The sequence below is a fragment of the Dermacentor variabilis genome, chromosome 4 (genome assembly GCF_050947875.1).
Source record: "Dermacentor variabilis isolate Ectoservices chromosome 4, ASM5094787v1, whole genome shotgun sequence".
NCBI classification, from domain to species: Eukaryota; Metazoa; Arthropoda; class Arachnida; order Ixodida; family Ixodidae; genus Dermacentor; species Dermacentor variabilis.
Genome location: NC_134571.1, coordinates 225,916,290 through 225,933,889, shown reverse-complemented (window position 1 = coordinate 225,933,889; position 17,600 = coordinate 225,916,290). Strand labels below are relative to the sequence as shown.

Here is a 17,600-nt window from a genome sequence, read left to right as displayed (position 1 = left end):
AAACTCAACGCACGTCGTACTCTCTGCTTCATTTTGCTACCTGGGCCAGCGTGATTTCCTCAGCCCCTATATATATACATATATATATACATATATATATATATATATATATATATATATATATATATATATATATATATATATATATATATATATATATATATATATATATATATATATATATATATGGAACGATCCCCTAAACTCGGCAACGCGATCTTCTATTTATCGGGCGTCGCCAAGCTGTGGTTCAAAAACCACGACGACGATCTCCGCACGTGGGCGAGCTTCAAAACTGGCATCACAGAAGTTTTCGGGTGCCCTGGCGTGCGCAAACTTCGCGCTGAACAAGGCCTACGAAGCCGATCCCAGCTAACTGGTGAAACGTTCACCAGCTACATAGAGTCTTCGTCGACCTCTACCGGCGTGTCAACCCGATGATGGCGGTGGCGGAGAAGGTACGTCACATGATGAAGGTAATTTTCGACGATGCCTTTCATATGCTCCTCTCCAAAAGCCAGGTACTGTCTCTCAGGTCATTGAGCTTTGCCAGTGTTTCGACGAGCTCTGCAGACAGCGCCTTCTCACGCAGCGCCCCCCTGCATCCGACGAAACCCTCGCGAGCATGACTGCGGCTCCTGAGGTGGACTCCCTGCTTTGCCCAATAAAAGACTTCGTCCGTGCTGAGGTCGCTCGTCCGCTTTCGCTGCTTTTCTCCGCCACGCCACCACCTTCGCCTTTGCCGGCCAGCCTTCGCCAGGTCATTCATGAGCAAGTGTGCGCAGCTCTCCCTTCTGCCCGCGAGACTCCGCCTGTGCTGACTACCCTTGATTTTCCCGAGGTGACTGCACCTCTCAGCTATGCCGAGGCTCTCGCGCGGCCACCACATCCGTCCTTTGCGCCATCCCCATCGGTAGTGCCACTGCGTTCTCTTCCTCACTTCGTTCAGCCGCGGTACAGCAGTGGACAATGGCGCACTCCTGACAACCGGCCAATATGTTTTGCGCGTGGTGCACCTGGCCACGTTGCACAATTTTGTCGTCGCTGCGCAACGTCCTACCGCCGTAGCTTCGAAGCCGGACCATACCTTTCCCCATACCCGTCATCCTCCGCGTCCCAGAACCCCGGCCAGATGTCTTCCTACTCAGACTAGCGCCCTCTTAATGACCATTCGTTATCTTCCCTCCTACTTACATGTCCTAGTCATGTCCATTTCTTTTTCTTGATTTCAACTAAGATGTAATTAACTCGCGTTTGTTGCCTCACACAATCTCATCTTATCCCTTAACGTTACACCCATAATTCTGCTTTCAATCGCTCGTTGCGAGGCATTGGCATTATAGCGAGGTCATAACGGGGCTTCAGGCGACTTACACGGACAATTTCTCGACCACGACGACGTACGCCTTGGGACGACGTCAAAGGTTCAACTTCATAATTGACTGGAGATGTCCGAGCGAGGATGCGCTAGGGCCCGTGATCGCGGGCCAGTGATTTAGACGAAAGCCCAGGAGTACTCGGAGGAATCTAAAGCCAAACAATGACACCGATCGCGAAAGTAAGGAGAGGTCGGTCGGCGTTGTGCCTTAGTTGCTGGTGACCTTGGTCGTTTGTTGTCAATGAATGGTCGACAATTTGCGGCGTACCTGCCGACAACAGAATTTGGAGTGTATTCAGATGAGTCAGGTGTTTAGGGAAGCATAGTGTCCCGCGTGTAGATGGCTCGCTTCCCACCCAGCGAAAGAATGGAGAGAATCCTGTGGTCGTGCGCGTAACAGTCTTGTGCGCATATGTGACGAATGGAAGGACGATGTCCCAATTGGTATGATCCGATGCGGTGTACATTGCCAGCATATCACCAAGAGTGTGATTCAATTCTTTACTTAGGTAATTCGTTCGCGAATGATATGCAGTTGTGATGCAATGTACGATATGGCACTGAACGAACAAGGCTTGAATAGCATTATACACGAAAACACGTCGTCTCTCGTTCACATGTTCACGGGGAGCATTGTGGCGCAGGACGAATTTGCGTGAGATGAAAAACTGAACGGCTCTCGTTGTGGCTGTGGCCAAAGCTGTAATTTCTGCGTAACGGTTGAGGTGATTCACGCCGACAATTATCCACCTATTTCCCGAGGTGGTCGAGGAAAGCGGGCCATATATGTCCATATCGACGCTGTCAAATGGACGGGCAGGGCAAGGGAGAGGCTGAAGTGTAACAGCCGCGTGCTGAGGCGGAGCCTTGCGCCGCTGACAGGCAGTGCAAGGAGGTATGTACTTTCACAGAAATATATACATGCAGCGCCAGTAGTATCATTGAAGCAGGCGCTTGTAGGCGTTGAGAACGCCGGCGCGAGCACTTTGAGGGTCGGTGTGGAAAGTAGCGCAGATTTCTGTGCGCATGTTGCGGGTACCAATAGCAGCCACATCCCGCCACCAGACGTGTAATTCTGCCGATCGAGGGGATTGTCTTGCATACCTAAATGGGCGGCTTGAAGATGGAGCGTTCTTGAGGCGGGATAAGTTGATGGATCCTTTAGTAGGTCAAGAAGTTGACAAATCCACGCATCCTTGCCTTGCCCCGACGACATGTCTGCGAAGGCAATGGGCGACAAGGGAGCCGAAGAAGCCGACGGACAAGCAGTGCAGGACGCTAGCGGCGCGCCGAACAGCGCGTCAGCGTCCGACTGCTTGCGGCCCGATCGGTACGCAACAAGAATACAGTATTCTGGCAGGCGAAGAGCCCAACAAGCGAGGCATCTCGAGGAATTTTGCGGCGATGAGCGTCAGCATAGATCATAATTTATGGTCCTTGACGACCTCGAAAGAGCTGCCCTCAAGGCACGGACGAAACTTAGCCAAAGCCCAAATTATGGCATCTCGCTCTTCAGTGAAGGAATAATTACACTCGGCTTTCTTGAGGGCTCGACTTGCGTGAGCAACAACGTATTCTTGATATCCTGGTTTTCTTCGAGCCAATACTGCACGAAGGCCAACACCACTAGCATTACTACGTATCTCTATGGGTGCATTAAGGTAAGTGTTACGAAGGATTGGTTGCGACATTAGCAAGCGCCGTAGTGTCAGAAAAAATACGCCGCACGCTCGCGACCACACAGACAGGCCGTTAGAGGCTGTCAGAAGGTTGGTAAGAGCCACGACGATGGAAGCAAAGTCCCGCAAAAATCGTCGCAAGTACGATCACAGCCGAATAAAACTTGGGAGCGTTTAATGAAATTCGGCTTGGGATATTCGGCTACTACACCGAGCTTCGCGGGGTCTGGAAGAACGCCTTCCATGCACACGATGACACCTACTATCGTGACCTACTATGAGACCTACTACTGCGTGAGACTCGCACTAAGACGAACAAAGTGTGTAGGAAAATCTCGAGAAAGAACGACGATGTCGTCAAGGTAGCAGAAACACTTGGCAGTTTAAGGCTTTCCGGCTAAACTGCAGCCTTTTTTCCCCTGTTATAGTGTGTAAGAGTATGAGCGCTAATGTGCTCATGATGCTGCTGCCTGATATTGATTCAGTTTTTGATTGAGTCCGGCTTGGTATTATTTCCGTTACTGAGTGAATTATATATATGTTGTGACCTCTGCATGCAAGTGGCGATGTTTTCATCCCTAATAAAAGTTGTAACTTATTATACGATTTTTTTCTTTAGTCAGCATTGTCTACTGAAAAGAGAAGCAATACTGATACAGACATCGTTCACGGTCATTTCACATGTCGTTGATATAAAACTGCGCCGAAGGAGTCGCTGAAGTCTGCAGGTTTTTCCAGGGTAAAAAAAAAGCACGTAAATCATTTTTAAGCGAGGTTATCATTGAGCAACACATCATTCTATAAGCATAGGCTAGCCATATACCATTGAAATAATTGTTAGTTGGCTACCTCCTTCTGTCTAAATATTTAAGAAACATTGTTCAGTGTATATTTTTCAATATATTGTGTCTGTGCATGCCATTCATAGTGGAAATAAAAAAAAACATGTTAAAGTGAAAAATTGCGAGTTACGTGCCCGTCGTTCGTGCTTGTAATGCGCTCGTCCCACAATTGTCAGTATTTGCAGAAGCAAAGCGAAAGCATGAAGCGCGAACAATGGTGCAGTAAAGTTTTAGCCACAATCATACTTTAACTGTAAAGGTAGAGGCAACTCAAAGGAAATGCCAAATGATATGGATTACACTTTCGGACGGGGATGGATTCGGAATCGCCGCGAATGGAGCCCTGCCCCCGCGGAGAACTTCGGAGGGAGCTCGGGCCCTGGAGGCCCCCCATAGTCGGTGCCTGTGACCAGAGCCAAAGCAAACTCGAATTTCGAGCGAAAAAAGTGTCGAGTAGATGTTTAGTTTAGGTATACCTGGGACATTTACGCCGCAAGAACCAAAGTGCGCGGCTGGTATTGTTAGTTCCGTGACAGGCTGTTGGCGATATGACTGGCGAGGTACTGTCAACAAAGTCTGTTGTGGTGCCGCCATAGGAGAGACGAAGAAATGCGTTAGTATTGGCTTTTAGGTGTCGAGATACAATCATAGGGTAACTTTTGTTAGTATCAATGCTAATACTGAGGGCGAGTTATTGCACCAAGATATTCTATCAAGGTCAGATTGCAGTTTATGGGAGCCATAAAGGCCAATCACGTGGCACAATATCCAATTGTGGGCAAGTAGAATACGTTGCTCAGCGAGTTGGTTCAGTTCGAGGGGGACATATTTGCGCGACGTGCAAATAAAGACTTAGTCGGAGTAGTAATAGAAACAGTTTATTATGGAAAATATTAACGCTGTATGGCAAGTGGTTAATAAAAGTAAGAAAGAGCAGACACTCACGGACCGGCACTTGTGGCCTCCCGGTAGTTACAGGTGCAAAACAAGAAGAGTTGTTAGTGACTGTGTGCTGTTAACGACTGTGTTGAAAGTTGTTTATCCAACAGAGCACATTTTGTTCAAGGTGTACTTCATCAGGTTTTACCGAAGGTAAATAACGAGAAACAGTGGCAGAAGTACCGCAAAAACCTTTCGACGAACTGTCGCGAAAAGAAGCATCTGTACAACTGTACTTTTCGTTTGTGCACTCACATCTTAGCTACTGCCTCTCAGTATGGGGAAATTGTAATAAAACGGACATAGAAATATTGTCAGTACTGGAACGGCGACCTGGTCGGTTGCTTAACTTCTCAAAACAATGCATGGTATCTTATAAATTTATTATATGCTTATTGATGTGCAATTGTGGGCAAGTAGAATACGTTGCTCAGCGAGTTGGTTCAGTTCTAGGGAGCCATATTAGAGCGACGTGCAAATAAAGGCTTAGCAGGAGTAGTAGTAGAAATAGTTTACCATGGAAAATGCTTAAAGAGGTGTGCCACTGTTTCTCGTGATTTAGCTTCGCTAAAATCTAATCACGTACACCTTGAACAAAATCTCCTCTCTTGGATAAACAACTTTCAACACGGTGCTACAAGATTCCTAATGTTAGAGACTCTTACAAAACACAGATCTGCATACTGCTCTTAAAAGAGGTCTCCAGCAACACTCAACAATTTTCACATCTTTACCTGAGTAGAGACACAGCGTACGTCGCACTTGAACAGTAATGAAGAAACCAAGAACAATATATGGCACCCAAACTGTCGAATATGAAACTATGTGTTTATGCAATACTACTTCCTACCATTGTTGACGAAGCTATAAAGTGTAAAACAATTCACAAATTTAAATATGCAATGCAAGAAACACTATTTTGTGATCACATGTTTAACGAATTTAAATGGTGTTTTAAATTGTTTGATGTCAATAGTAATGTTATAAATATTATATTCTGAATGTATAACTTATGCTCTTATATTTACGGTGCTGTATTTTATTTACCTGCTATTTTGCAAACAGTTAATACCTTGCAATGCGTTTAATATTTTGCTGTAAATAGTTTTGATGTTTTCCTGTCTTATTAGTTGTATTTGGTTTTATTAGTAAACTACTTCTTCTGCTGCTCCAGCTAGTTAAAGGCCTTAGTCAGAAGGCTTACGCCCTCCTTTTGCCTTAGCTTGCGGGCAAACCTTGTATTTCATTCACCCAAATGAAGAACTTACTAAAAAAAGAACATAGCTTATCAGCACGCTATTACCAGCAGGTTGTAAGGTGTGACTAAATATTTGCTGAATAAACAAAACAGCATGTTTGACCAGCTGCAGCGCAGATAGCGTCCCCCTTATGAGCTTCGGCTAACGTTCGGCAGCAGCCTAGCTTTGCAATGCAGGTCGTGTGGATTGTAACATTCGCGGTGCTGGTCGCATTCTCCGTTGTAATCTACAGATGAGATTGCCCCGCTTGCCGCGATATCTTCCTTTATTTTGCCACTCCCTGATTGGCTGCTTAGCGCTCAAAAAGCGCGTCGCCGAAAGAATAAACGTCATTGTCTTCCTGGCGCTGCGTGGGTCGTCTGTTCCTTGGGCCGGTCGTCCTGCCGCCCTCGGCGTCTAGCCGTCGAATACATTACAGCTGGTGGCAGCGGACTGCGGATGGAGCGCACGTCGGCGGTGGTCTTGGCGTCCGGTTTGGTGAGAGCACGGCTTACTTGACTTCATTGGGAGCATTAGCGGCATTTACTTGGTAGTCGAGGCTTTTGACTTTGCTAAATATTAGTACGTGTAAGAGTAGCACTTGTTCCCAGCAGTCATGAACCTCGCATCGGTAACGAAACCCAACCTAGTGTTGCTAGCAGAAGAGTTAGGTATCCCTGTACAGAAGTCGATGCGTAAATCTGCAACTATTTAAGCAATATCCAAATGCGGAAAGAAACGCGAAGTCGAGGAATGTTGGAAACCCGCCGTGGTTGCTCAGTGGCTATGGTGTTAGGCTGCTGAGCACGAGGTCGCGGGATCGAATCCCGGCCACGGCGGCCGCATTTCGATGGGGGCGAAATGCGAAAACACCCGTGTACTTAGATTTAGGTGCACGTTAAAGAACCCCAGGTGGTCGAAATTTCCGGAGTCCTCCACTTCGGCGTGCCTCGTAATCAGAAAGTGGTTTTGGCACGTAAAACCCCATAATTTTTTTAATGTTGGAAGACAATTTCCCAACAGCTAAAAGAAAGAGATAGAACTAAAGTTAAAAGAGATGCAACTGCATAGCCTTGAACGAACTGACAGTTTCGACATGCGCGGATACATGCAACCTTTCAGGGCTGGTAGCGACATCGCTTTGTACCTCGTCAACGTTGAGAGGACGTGTACTAGAGCAACACTTTCAGAAGAGACCTGGTCACGCCTCTTGACATTGCTTCCAAACGAAGCAGCGGACGTAATCACAATAATGCCAGATTAAGTTGCGCGTGACTACAATAAAGTAATACTTCAGCTCAGGCGGAGGTACAGCTTGTCTACAGAAGCCTTAAGAATCAAGTTTCGTAACACGAGGCGTAGTCAAGAATAGTCTTTCTCGGAATTCGCCTATAAATCCATGAGCTTGTTGAAAGAATGGCTTAAAAGTGCCAACGCATGCGAGAACAAGCAACGTCTGATTGAAGTGTTCGCGCTAGAGCAATTGTATTCGTCTATTCCGGAGCGAATGCGCCTGTGGATTCAGGACAAGCGAAACGTAGATACGTTGCAAACGGCAGCCACTTTGGCGGACGAATACTGTTCCTGCAGAATGCAAACTTAAGAAGTGCAAAAGAAACCGTCGGGAGCATTCAGAAAGTTTCCGAAAGGAGAGAGAGAGAGAGAGAGAAAGCAACCAAGGGAAATCCGAGACCGTTCCCGCCCAAGTGCATGTGGTCAACTCGATTGAACTAAAAAGTTCCAAGTTCGAAGAAACACGGCTGTCAGTCTGTCAGAGATGCCAACAACCAGGCCATATCGCAGTCGGGTGCTGACAAGCAAGTGTCTGTAAACTTGCTAACTGATGAGGGCGATTTAATCTTGCCTTACACCTATGCCATGACGGTGAATGGCGTCAGTTGCAAGGTTCTACGTGACACAGGAGCTACATTTGATATCGTCCACCTGTCGTTTGTTAAGCCCGAAGACTTTACCGGATTATGTGTATGGGTGCGTCAGGCGCTAGAGCCCGACACGACGGGCTTGCCGGTAGGCACAGTTGAAATGGCAGGCGCTTTCGTCAAATTTCAAACTGAAGCTGCTGTTTCAGACAAGCTGCCGCATAGAATCCCTTATATTTTTTTCTAACAGACCAATGAGGGACTTGCAAAACGCTGGAATGGACCTACATGCGAACCCTGTAATGGTCGTCACAAGGTCCCACACAAGAGCGCAAGCTACTAACGCTACTCGTGTCGCCGGCATTCCAGAGCAAAGTGATTCGTCACAAGCTGCCGCAACGGGCGAAGCCGTTCCAGCCACATCATCCGTTGATAACTCTCCGGTTGCTTCAGCGCTTGGAGACGATGCGATAAGCCCAGTCAGTGATAGCTTTCAACTTCTTGCAAACGTAGACAACAGCGTTCTCACAATGGATCAAGCCAACGACGAGTCACTGCAAACGTGCTGGGTAAGTCAAGGCGCAACCAAAAGGGACCACTGTCGTTCACTGTAAAAGACTGCCTCTTGTACCGAACATTCAAAAACAAGGCCGCTGTTTCGAACACCTGGTAGTTCCCCAGAAATATCGTGCTGCACTTCTCGATCTGGTTCATACCAATAGCTGGGCTGGCCATTTAGGAATAAAGCCAAGAGCAGATTATTGAACGACCACTACTGGCCGATGTGTTTCAAGGAATCTGAGCGTTGGGTACGTTCTTGCAACGTTTACCGAAGGGCCGGACGGCCCATTAAAAATTTAAGGCTCCTTTGGTCCGACTGCCTTTGCTTGGCGAACCTTTTCGCACATTGGTAGTCGACATCGTTGGTCCATTACCGGTAACATCGGCGGACAACAAATACCTGCTAACACTCGTAGGCCCTGCAACGAAATTCCCGGAAGCAGTGGTGTTACCGGAATTAAGCTCCACAACCGTGGTCAACGCGCTACTCGGCGTCTTTGCCAGAATCGGATTTCCCAGTGAAGTCCAATGCGACCAAGGTTCTGTGTTTACCAGCGCGCTTACCGCGACATTCTTGCAGAAATGTGGCATATCCATTCACCACAGCTGTCTACCACCCGCAAAGCAATTCAGTTGAAAAACTTCACTCTGTAATGAAGCGCATTCTGCGTGCGCTCTGCTTCGAGAAGGGCACCGACTTGGACGTAGCTGTTCCCGCAATGCTCTTTGCTTTGCGCTCAGTCATTCACGAATGAGCAGGATTTACCCCCGGCGGAACTTGTTTACGGTCGAGCGCTTCGCTACCCGCCCACCTTGCTAAAAGAAAAGTGTGAAGACAAATTCGTAGACAAATCCGTAAATGAGTACGCGCTGATCTTGTTTAAACACCTTCGTGAATCGCAAGAATTGGCGAAGATAACCACGGCAGAAGCGCAGCAACGCGCGAAGGTCTATTACGACAGATCTTCACGCACTCGAGCCTTCAAGGAAGGCGACAAAGTGGTAATTTTGAAGTCGAAGGCCAACACACTGGAAGTAGCATGGGATGGCCCGGTCACAGTTAAGCAAAAGTTTTCAAACGCCAATTACCTGGTAACGACGCCCGGTAAACGCAACGACGTGACAATCTACCACTGCAATCTAATGAAGACATTTATCGAACGTATGGAGACGCTGAGCATCGCCCTAAACAAACCTGAGGAAATAAATGTTCCAGTCCCTCAAGTACCGACCCCTTGCTCTTCCCCGTCAACAGAAGAAATACTCGAATCTGTCGCTAAACGAGCTTCTGTAACATTCGAGCAAAGTAAGGACTTAAAAGAGCTTGTACACAACTTCAGCGATTTGTTCAGTCCCTATCGCGGTAGGACAAACCTTGTGGAACACGACATTGAGTTGACATCTGACCAACCCTTCCGTACAAGGATGCACATGTTTTCGCCCCGTCATGAGAAGCTGTTGAAAGATTCCGTTCAGAACATGCTGACACTGGGTCTAATTGTGCCAGGGGAAAGCGAATACGTGTCACCGATGTTTATCGTAGAAAGTCCTGGCAAGGCACCCCGACCCTGCATTGACTATCGCAAGCTGAATTTGATAGCAAAAACGAAGAAGTTTCCTATTCCTAATGTTGAAGCTTTGATCGAGAAAGTTTCCGCGGTACAGTACATTTCTCCGCTACATATGGTACGCGGCATCTGGCACGTGCCAGTCACGGAGAACGCAGTAAGCTCGCCGCTTTCATGACTGACAGGCACGTATTGCCCTCTGGGGCTTACTTTCGGCCTCACGAATGCACCGTTCGTATTTTCAAAACTACTGAATCAAGTGCTCACAGGCACAGTCTTTCGCTGCGCCCTATTTCGATGACATCGCTGTTTTCTCGAGTACTTGGAAACAGCATTTGGACCATCTGCAGCAGGTATTCCTTAGAATCCGCGAAGCAGGCTTGACTCTCAAACTGAGCAAATACTGTCTTGCAAGCACTGAAGTCCACTACTTGGGGCACTTTGTTGGCCAAGGGAAGCGACGCCCTTTCGAATTAAAAGTTGAGACCATCACTAGCTTTCCTTTGCCAAAATCAGGCTACACTTGCGTTCCTTTTTGGGTTTAGCTGACTATTACAGAAGCTACATTCCAAACATCGCACATATCACTGGTCCTCTTACAGATGCTCTGCGCAAGACCGAGCCTACTGTTCTGCGTTGGAATACGGCGCGTAAGGACGCATTTGCTGCGATTAAATAGATTCTTGTCAGCGCACCGGTTCTCGCGGCACCACATTACTCTCTCCCTTTCTTAGTTCAGTGAGACGCCAGTGACCACGGAATGGCGTTGCTTTCAGTCAAGTTAACGAGAAAGGCGAGCAGCACTCTGTTGTCTACGCAAGTGGAAAGCTAGCGTCACGCGAGCAAGCCTACAGCACAACAGGGAAAGAATGCGATTGCTTAGTGTGGGCTCTCGAAAAGCTCTCGTGTTACTTGAAAGGTTCTTCCTTTCAAACAAAAACAGTCGCTTGATGAGGTGGAGTCTAGCGCTTCAACAGTTCGATTTTCTAGTGCGGCACAAGAAAGGCAAACGCCATGCCAATGCTGACTGCCTTAGCCGCATTCCCTAGTTTCCTTTTTCGTGTGCACGCCAGTAAATGCAAGTCTATTTCATTCTCGTGCTCAGTTTTCACGTGTTCTGCTCCCAGTCAATTCAACTGCCGGGCTTTCCTAAACTAGGGCGCAAGGTTACTTCGGATGAGCCCTACGCCAGAGGTCTGCGGCCCGCTCCCTGTCGCTACGTGCTCGGCAGCCTTCCGGCACTCGGCGAGCAGTGCTAAATATGAGCGCCACCTCCTCCTGGACGTGTCAACCCTCTCCACGGGCCTGCTGTTCGAGCCTGAAGACGCTTGGTGCCTTCTCCATCATTACTGCGATGTCTACCTCAACTTGGCCGCCTATGCCACCAAGCGCCTCAACGTCTTTTCGAAGCGCAAGGACAATATGATCTTGCAAAACGCTTCAGTGCTGTGCTTGGACAATCTTTTCCCGCCTCTAGTTGTTCAAGAAGCGTCATCCTCTTTAACGCCTTCCGAAAAAGGTAGCTTTGGCCGAGCTGTAACATTCGCGGTGCTGATCGCATTCTACGTTGTCATCTGCAGATAAGATTGCCCCGCTTGCCGCGATATCTTCCTTTCTTTAGCCACTCCCTGATTGGCAGCTTAGCGCTCGAAAAGCGCGTCGCCGAACGAATAAACGTCATTGTCTTCCTGGCACTGCGTGGGTCGTCTGTTCCTTGGGCCGGTCGACCTGCCGCCCTCGGCGTCTAGCCGTCGAATAGGTAACAGGATGCAGCTCAACAGTCGCGGACAATCATCGAGGTCAGGCTCGGCCCACTGTCTGTCTCCACATTTGTTTATTCACTATAAAAGAAAGTCTCATATGTGAAAGATCCCCCTCTCAATCGCGCACTGAGAATCCGCCAGTTACTTATCCAATTATTTCTTTTTCATATGTGCTTTATTTGCAAGTCAGCACCTGTATCGTCTGTCCCCATACTCTCGTTTCCCATTTTAATGCTCTCCGATGCCGACAAAAGCATTAGCGAAGTCTAGAAAAATGCAGTCTTTATTGAAAGAAGCATCGGCAGTTGCAAAAGGAACGAGTTGGATCCTAAGAAGTTTAGAACGTGTGAAAAACTGTTTTAAGATCTTGCATGAAATTCTAGCGAGCACGATTGGACGGAATGTTTCAGGGGATTGCAGGTTACCTGCCCCCAATTTCCAGCCCCTGGGCAAAAACTGAAAAGACTGCGGAACAGCCTACATAGTAATTGGACGAATACACACCTGTAGCGATCAAGCTTATTTTTGAATTTATGAAATGTGGACCCGTAGAAGGTTAACCCTGTCGATAAAAAACGACTCTATTAGCTGAAATTCTAATCACGCAAAGGTGGGCGTATGTCATAATGTGTTGATTAAAAAAAAGGGAATGAATATGTAATTCGGCACTGGCCTGGAGGAACATTAGGTGAACTAGTTAGAGTTACCTGAAGTAAATTGCTGCTGGAGTCGATAACTATGTTGCATAATTTACGAGGGTGTTAGCGCAAGAGCACTGGTAACGGAATACAAAATGTTAGTTTTTTTTTTTTTGGCGTTGGGGACAGCATGACTCTATTCGGTGTTAGCTTGGTCGTTGTTGGGCCAATTATCGACCCTGTTCAGTTTGCCCAGGGGGCATAGGCATTTGTTTTTTGCTCTTATGCACTTCAGTGCGTTCTTAAGAGAGCACCATAATAAACAACGCAACGAGTTTATAAGCTTACTAGATATCGTTATTCACTTACTAAACTTGCTGACGGGCCACAACATTCACGAATGGATCCTATGTGCTGACCACACTCAATTCAAATTACTCGCTAGTTCCAGAGTCGAAAACACTAAACTCATCAGGGGCCAAATTCACTCTTTTCTTCAGTAAGTCGCTCAGTGGGCGCCATGGTCAATAATGTCTTTTCTCCATACAGGTGTTCCACACTGCAGGCCGTAGCAGCCCGTTTGTTTTTCGCAGGTCGAATAGGCTAGAAACCATGTATACAGGAGAGCGCACTAAATAACTACCAGATACTGATGTTTCCAACAAAGTCTAAAAACTCATTGAATTTAACAAACAAATGCGTGAAGTGAGGTCGAATCCGTGTTAATGAGAAATAATCAGCGATATTGTTGTTAAACCAATTATTTTCTCTCTAGCAGTAAATTATTTCGCCTAAGTGCTTCATAACAGACTGAGTAATAGAAAACTGTCATGATATTTATGATAATCCACATCTATATCTGAAAGCACAGATGTTTAATTGTTGTGTTTGCTTTTCTTGTAATGTTTGCTTTTTTGTCCCCTTACTATCAATGGCCACATGGCAATTGCACATTGTTTACGCATTCCTCTTCACGAATGTGTTTGTTGATATCGCTTGCGTGACTCTTGCATGCGCTCGCATTTTGTTATGTATTTGCCATTTGCTGGACGGCGTGCTGGGAAAACGCCTCTGTAAGTGTTTTAATATTCCGTTTTTCGTTCGCTGTTCGATACTGAGACCATGCTTGTAGCAAAAAATTAAAGAAATAGTTTAGAAACAAAATTCTGGTGTAAGCTTAGCCACCTTCTAGCAGAGCGAAGTACTGAGCATTACTGGGTACAAGTATAATTAAGTATTTCTTTAGGAATTTTACATTGATTTCATAAATTCCGAAGCACAAGTTGGCTTACATATCCTGAGGAATTTTACGACGACCGCCGAGTCGACCTCAATGAAATTGTTAGGTTCTGAACTTCAAAGTCCACAAGAACCACGTAGTGTCCCCTGAAATAGTTCAGCTGCCGCTGCAGTTGAATGTACGAAGAAAAGCATACCTGACTTTCAGGCTTGATCATCGCTTACTGTCAATATCGTGCATAAATCAAGGCGGTGGAAGGTCATCGCTGAAATAAGTGGAAACAAAACAAGGCTTACCAGTCAGCCGAGCTCTCTCGGTGTCGCCGCGGAGTCCAAGCGCCGGGTTCTTGGATCGTCACACCTCCGCTGGAGAGCGAGCGCGCACGACGAAGGTTCCACGAAGCGCGCGCCAGGAGGAAAAAAAAAAGGCTTCCGTCGAGGCACCTCGAAGCACGTTGTGAGCAGAGTTTAAACCGGGTGCCTGCTTTTATAGCCATGCGAGGGTCGGGAGTGTGGAGGAAAAGCCTTGCCTTGGCGACAACCAGTCGCCCGCAACGCAATTGGCCGCGAAGCCGAGAAGGAGGCGTGGTCTACTCGTCTCATTCGTCGCGCCCGACAACACGCGCGCATGCGCTTTTAGTCGGATCACATTGCTTGGAACGGAGAAGGAAGCGCGTAGGCGCCGTCACAGAAGCGACCGAAGCGGTGCCCCGAACGGTAAGCGCGAGAAACTGTTGCTTTTGTTTGCCTGCTGACATGAAGCCTTTATGCGCTGTCACATCGATTTACGAATTGAATGGCAAGGTTTTCACGTCACGCAAACGCAGACATCCAACCGCAAACGCTGCAGGTGGTCCGTCGCGTCGGATTAAAAGGCGCTCATGGTTCTCAGTGAGCACGAGCGAGCGTTGTGATATGCGACACCATTATTATTTCTTGTTAGAAAAACACCTCGATTATTTTTGTTTCTCATAAAAATTATTCAATTCTCACTTTTTGTATCGTCGTCTTTGCTTTCATTGTAAATAACACTTGGTGAAAATTAAATATCCAGGATTAGAGAATGTCAGAAGTCAGTCAATCACAATATTTTTTTTTGTACGGCAGTTTATCTCCAACCACTTGCGCCATTGTTACAGGTTGCTGATTTTCCTTAGAACACGCTTGTTCACTTGTTAGACATGCGAGGAGCTGTTCTGTATAAGCGCAGGTAAAATATTAACCGATGAAAAACTTACATTGACACGAAGGATCGGACGACTCTGAAGTCAAGTACATTTCCTTATTCCTCTGAACATCGAGGACGCAATCTGTGCGTATGCAACGGTAAGATAGTGTCACCTAGTAGTGACAGTGAAGAAGGCAGCGAAACTGTGATTAACGAAACTAGTGTTTTATTGGGCGAACGTGTGCCCTCAAAACCAGGTTACACTAAAAGAACAACGATAGCGGCGAACATACTCGGCGATAGTCGAAAATATGATTAGAGGGTCAAGCGCGTCGGCTTTTATACATCAGTCGTCGAATGTTCCAGAATAATCGCTTGGAACCGCGTGTCTTCCACAAAGTTCTACATTATTCGCGTTGCGCACACACGCAATCACTTCACGCAAGGTTCGGTCACAGACAGCGGATGGAACTATCGATAACATTCCAGAAACTTCTGTTACATGCAAGCGCATCCTGCGCTGTGCGATAACATGTGTAAGGCGATGAAACGCGGTTTCCCCATAAAGATGAACAGGTACACGGGTCAATACGCTCCTTTTAAAATGCATCGACCCGAAGCTGCAAACAAACGAAAGTATTAAAAAAATACATTTGTATCAAAGAAACAACAAAATAAGGAAGCTCGTCAGCGTGCATAAAAGAGTTTAAGGCGCACCACCTGGGCCACTTCAGATCGTGCGCGGCACCGCTGTGAATGCGAAATGCCGTCTGGCTTGACTCATGGTCCAGTGAGCCAAGCCGCCGGAAGAATTTGTAGGGTCCGAAATAGCGTCGCATTAGTTTCTTACGAGTCCTCGTTGGCGTATGGGGGTCGAAACCCAAACACGGTTGCCATGCTATTACACGACGAAGCGTCGTCGGAGGTTGTAGTGTCGGCTGTCGGTACGCTGCTGGTTCTTGATCCGTAGGCGGGTAAGCTGCCGGGCTTCTCGGCGCGCTGGAGATAGGTAGCGACGTCAAGATTATCTTCGTCGGTGACGTGCGGCAGCATGGCGTCGAGAGTCGTCGTCGAGTTTTTGCCGTAAACCAGATTAAACGGCGTGATCTTTGTTGTTTCTTGCACCGCCGTGATGTACGCAAAGGTTACGTGCGGCAGGACCGCGTCGCACGTCTTGTGCTCGACGTCGGCGTACATTGCTAGCATGTCGACGATGGTCTTGTTCAGGCGCTTTGTGAGACCATTATCTGCGGGTGGTAGGCAGTGTTCCTCCTGTGCCTTGTCTGGCTGTATTGCAGAATGGCTTGGGTGAGCTCTGCTATAAAAGCCGTTCCTCTGACGGTGATGAGGACTTCTTGGGCGCCATGTCGCTGCACGATGTTCTCGACGAAAAATTTCGTCACTTCGGCTGCGCTGACTTTTGGTAGAGCTTTAGTTTCTGCGAAGCAAGTGAGATAGTCCGTCGCCACGACGATCCACTTATTTCCGGATGTTGACGCCAGAAACGTTCCCAACAAATCCATCCCCATCTGCTGAAATGGTCGACAAGGAGGTTCGATTGGCTGTAGTAATCCTGCTGACCTTGTTGGTGATGTCTTGCGTCGCTGACAGTCTCGGGATGTTTTGGCGTAACGGACGACGTCGGCGGTTAGATGCGGCCAGTAATACCTCTCCTGTATCCTTGATAGCCTTCGGGAGAACCCAAGGTACCCAGATGTTGGATCGTCATCCAGAGCGTGCAGTATTCCTGGACGCAACGCTGAGGGAACAACAAGAAGGTAGTTGGCGCGCACTGGTGAGAAGTTCCTCACGAGCAGGTAGATTTGTAGCGTGAACGAAGACAATCCGCGATTAAATGCCCTAGGGACAACGTCGGCGTGCCTTTTAGCTGCGGGTCTGCTCGTTGCTCTTCAGCGAAATCTTCCGCGCTTATTATTCCAAGGACGGCGTCGTCATTCTCATCATCTTGCTGCGGCGGGTCTATGGGGGCGCGTGATAGACAGTTGGCATCAGTGTGTTTTCGTCCCGACTTGTAGCTTACAGTGATATCACATTCTTGCAGTCTTAGGCTCCACGGCGCCAGCCGTCCTGAAGGGTCCTTTAAATTCGCTAGCCAACAAAAGGCGTGATGGTCGCTGACGACTTTGAATGGCCTGTCATATATATTAAGGCGAAACATTGCTGTAGCCCAAACGATGGCGAGGCATTCCTTTTCGGTTGTAGAATAATCGCCTTCCGCTTTCGACAACGACCGGCTAGCGTAAGCTATCACGTGTTCATGTCCCTCTTTTCTCTGGGCTAGGACGGCACCGAGGCCTAGGCTACTGGCGTCAGTCTGGATTTCGGTATCAGCGACCTCGTCAAAGTGCGCAAGTACGGGGGCGACTGCATGCGTCGTTTGAGTTCTTGAAATGCGTCACCCTGCGGTGTTTCCCACTTGGTCTCGACATCACATTTGCATATGTCAAGGCTCAGCGATGCGTGAGACGTCCTTGACAAATCACCTGTAGTAGGCACAGATGCCAAGGAATCGATGCACTGCCTTCTTGTGGATGGCCTGTGGGAACTTTGCGATGGCAGCAGTCTGATGCGGGTCCCGGTGGACCACAGACTTGCTGATGACGGGGCCTAGGAACAGAAGCTCATCGTAAGCAAAGCGACACTTTTCTGACTTCAGAGTGAGCCCTGATGACTTGATGGCCTCGAA

General features: G+C 47.7%; 1 protein-coding gene across 3 annotated transcripts in view; it reads right to left on the bottom strand.

The window, feature by feature from the left end:
- The window catches only part of LOC142580140 (uncharacterized), a 545,246-nt gene extending 531,072 nt beyond the window's left edge, over positions 1-14,174 (bottom strand). For 2 of the 3 annotated variants that reach the window (XM_075690973.1, XM_075690972.1), the window contains exon 1: positions 14,023-14,174. The gene's annotated coding sequence lies outside the window, so the exon portion shown is untranslated. Of the gene's footprint in view, positions 1-4,844; positions 4,864-14,022 lie in introns of those variants that run through there. The other variant, XM_075690974.1, reaches the window with a different exon arrangement.
- Between the last annotated feature and the right edge of the window lie 3,426 nt (positions 14,175-17,600).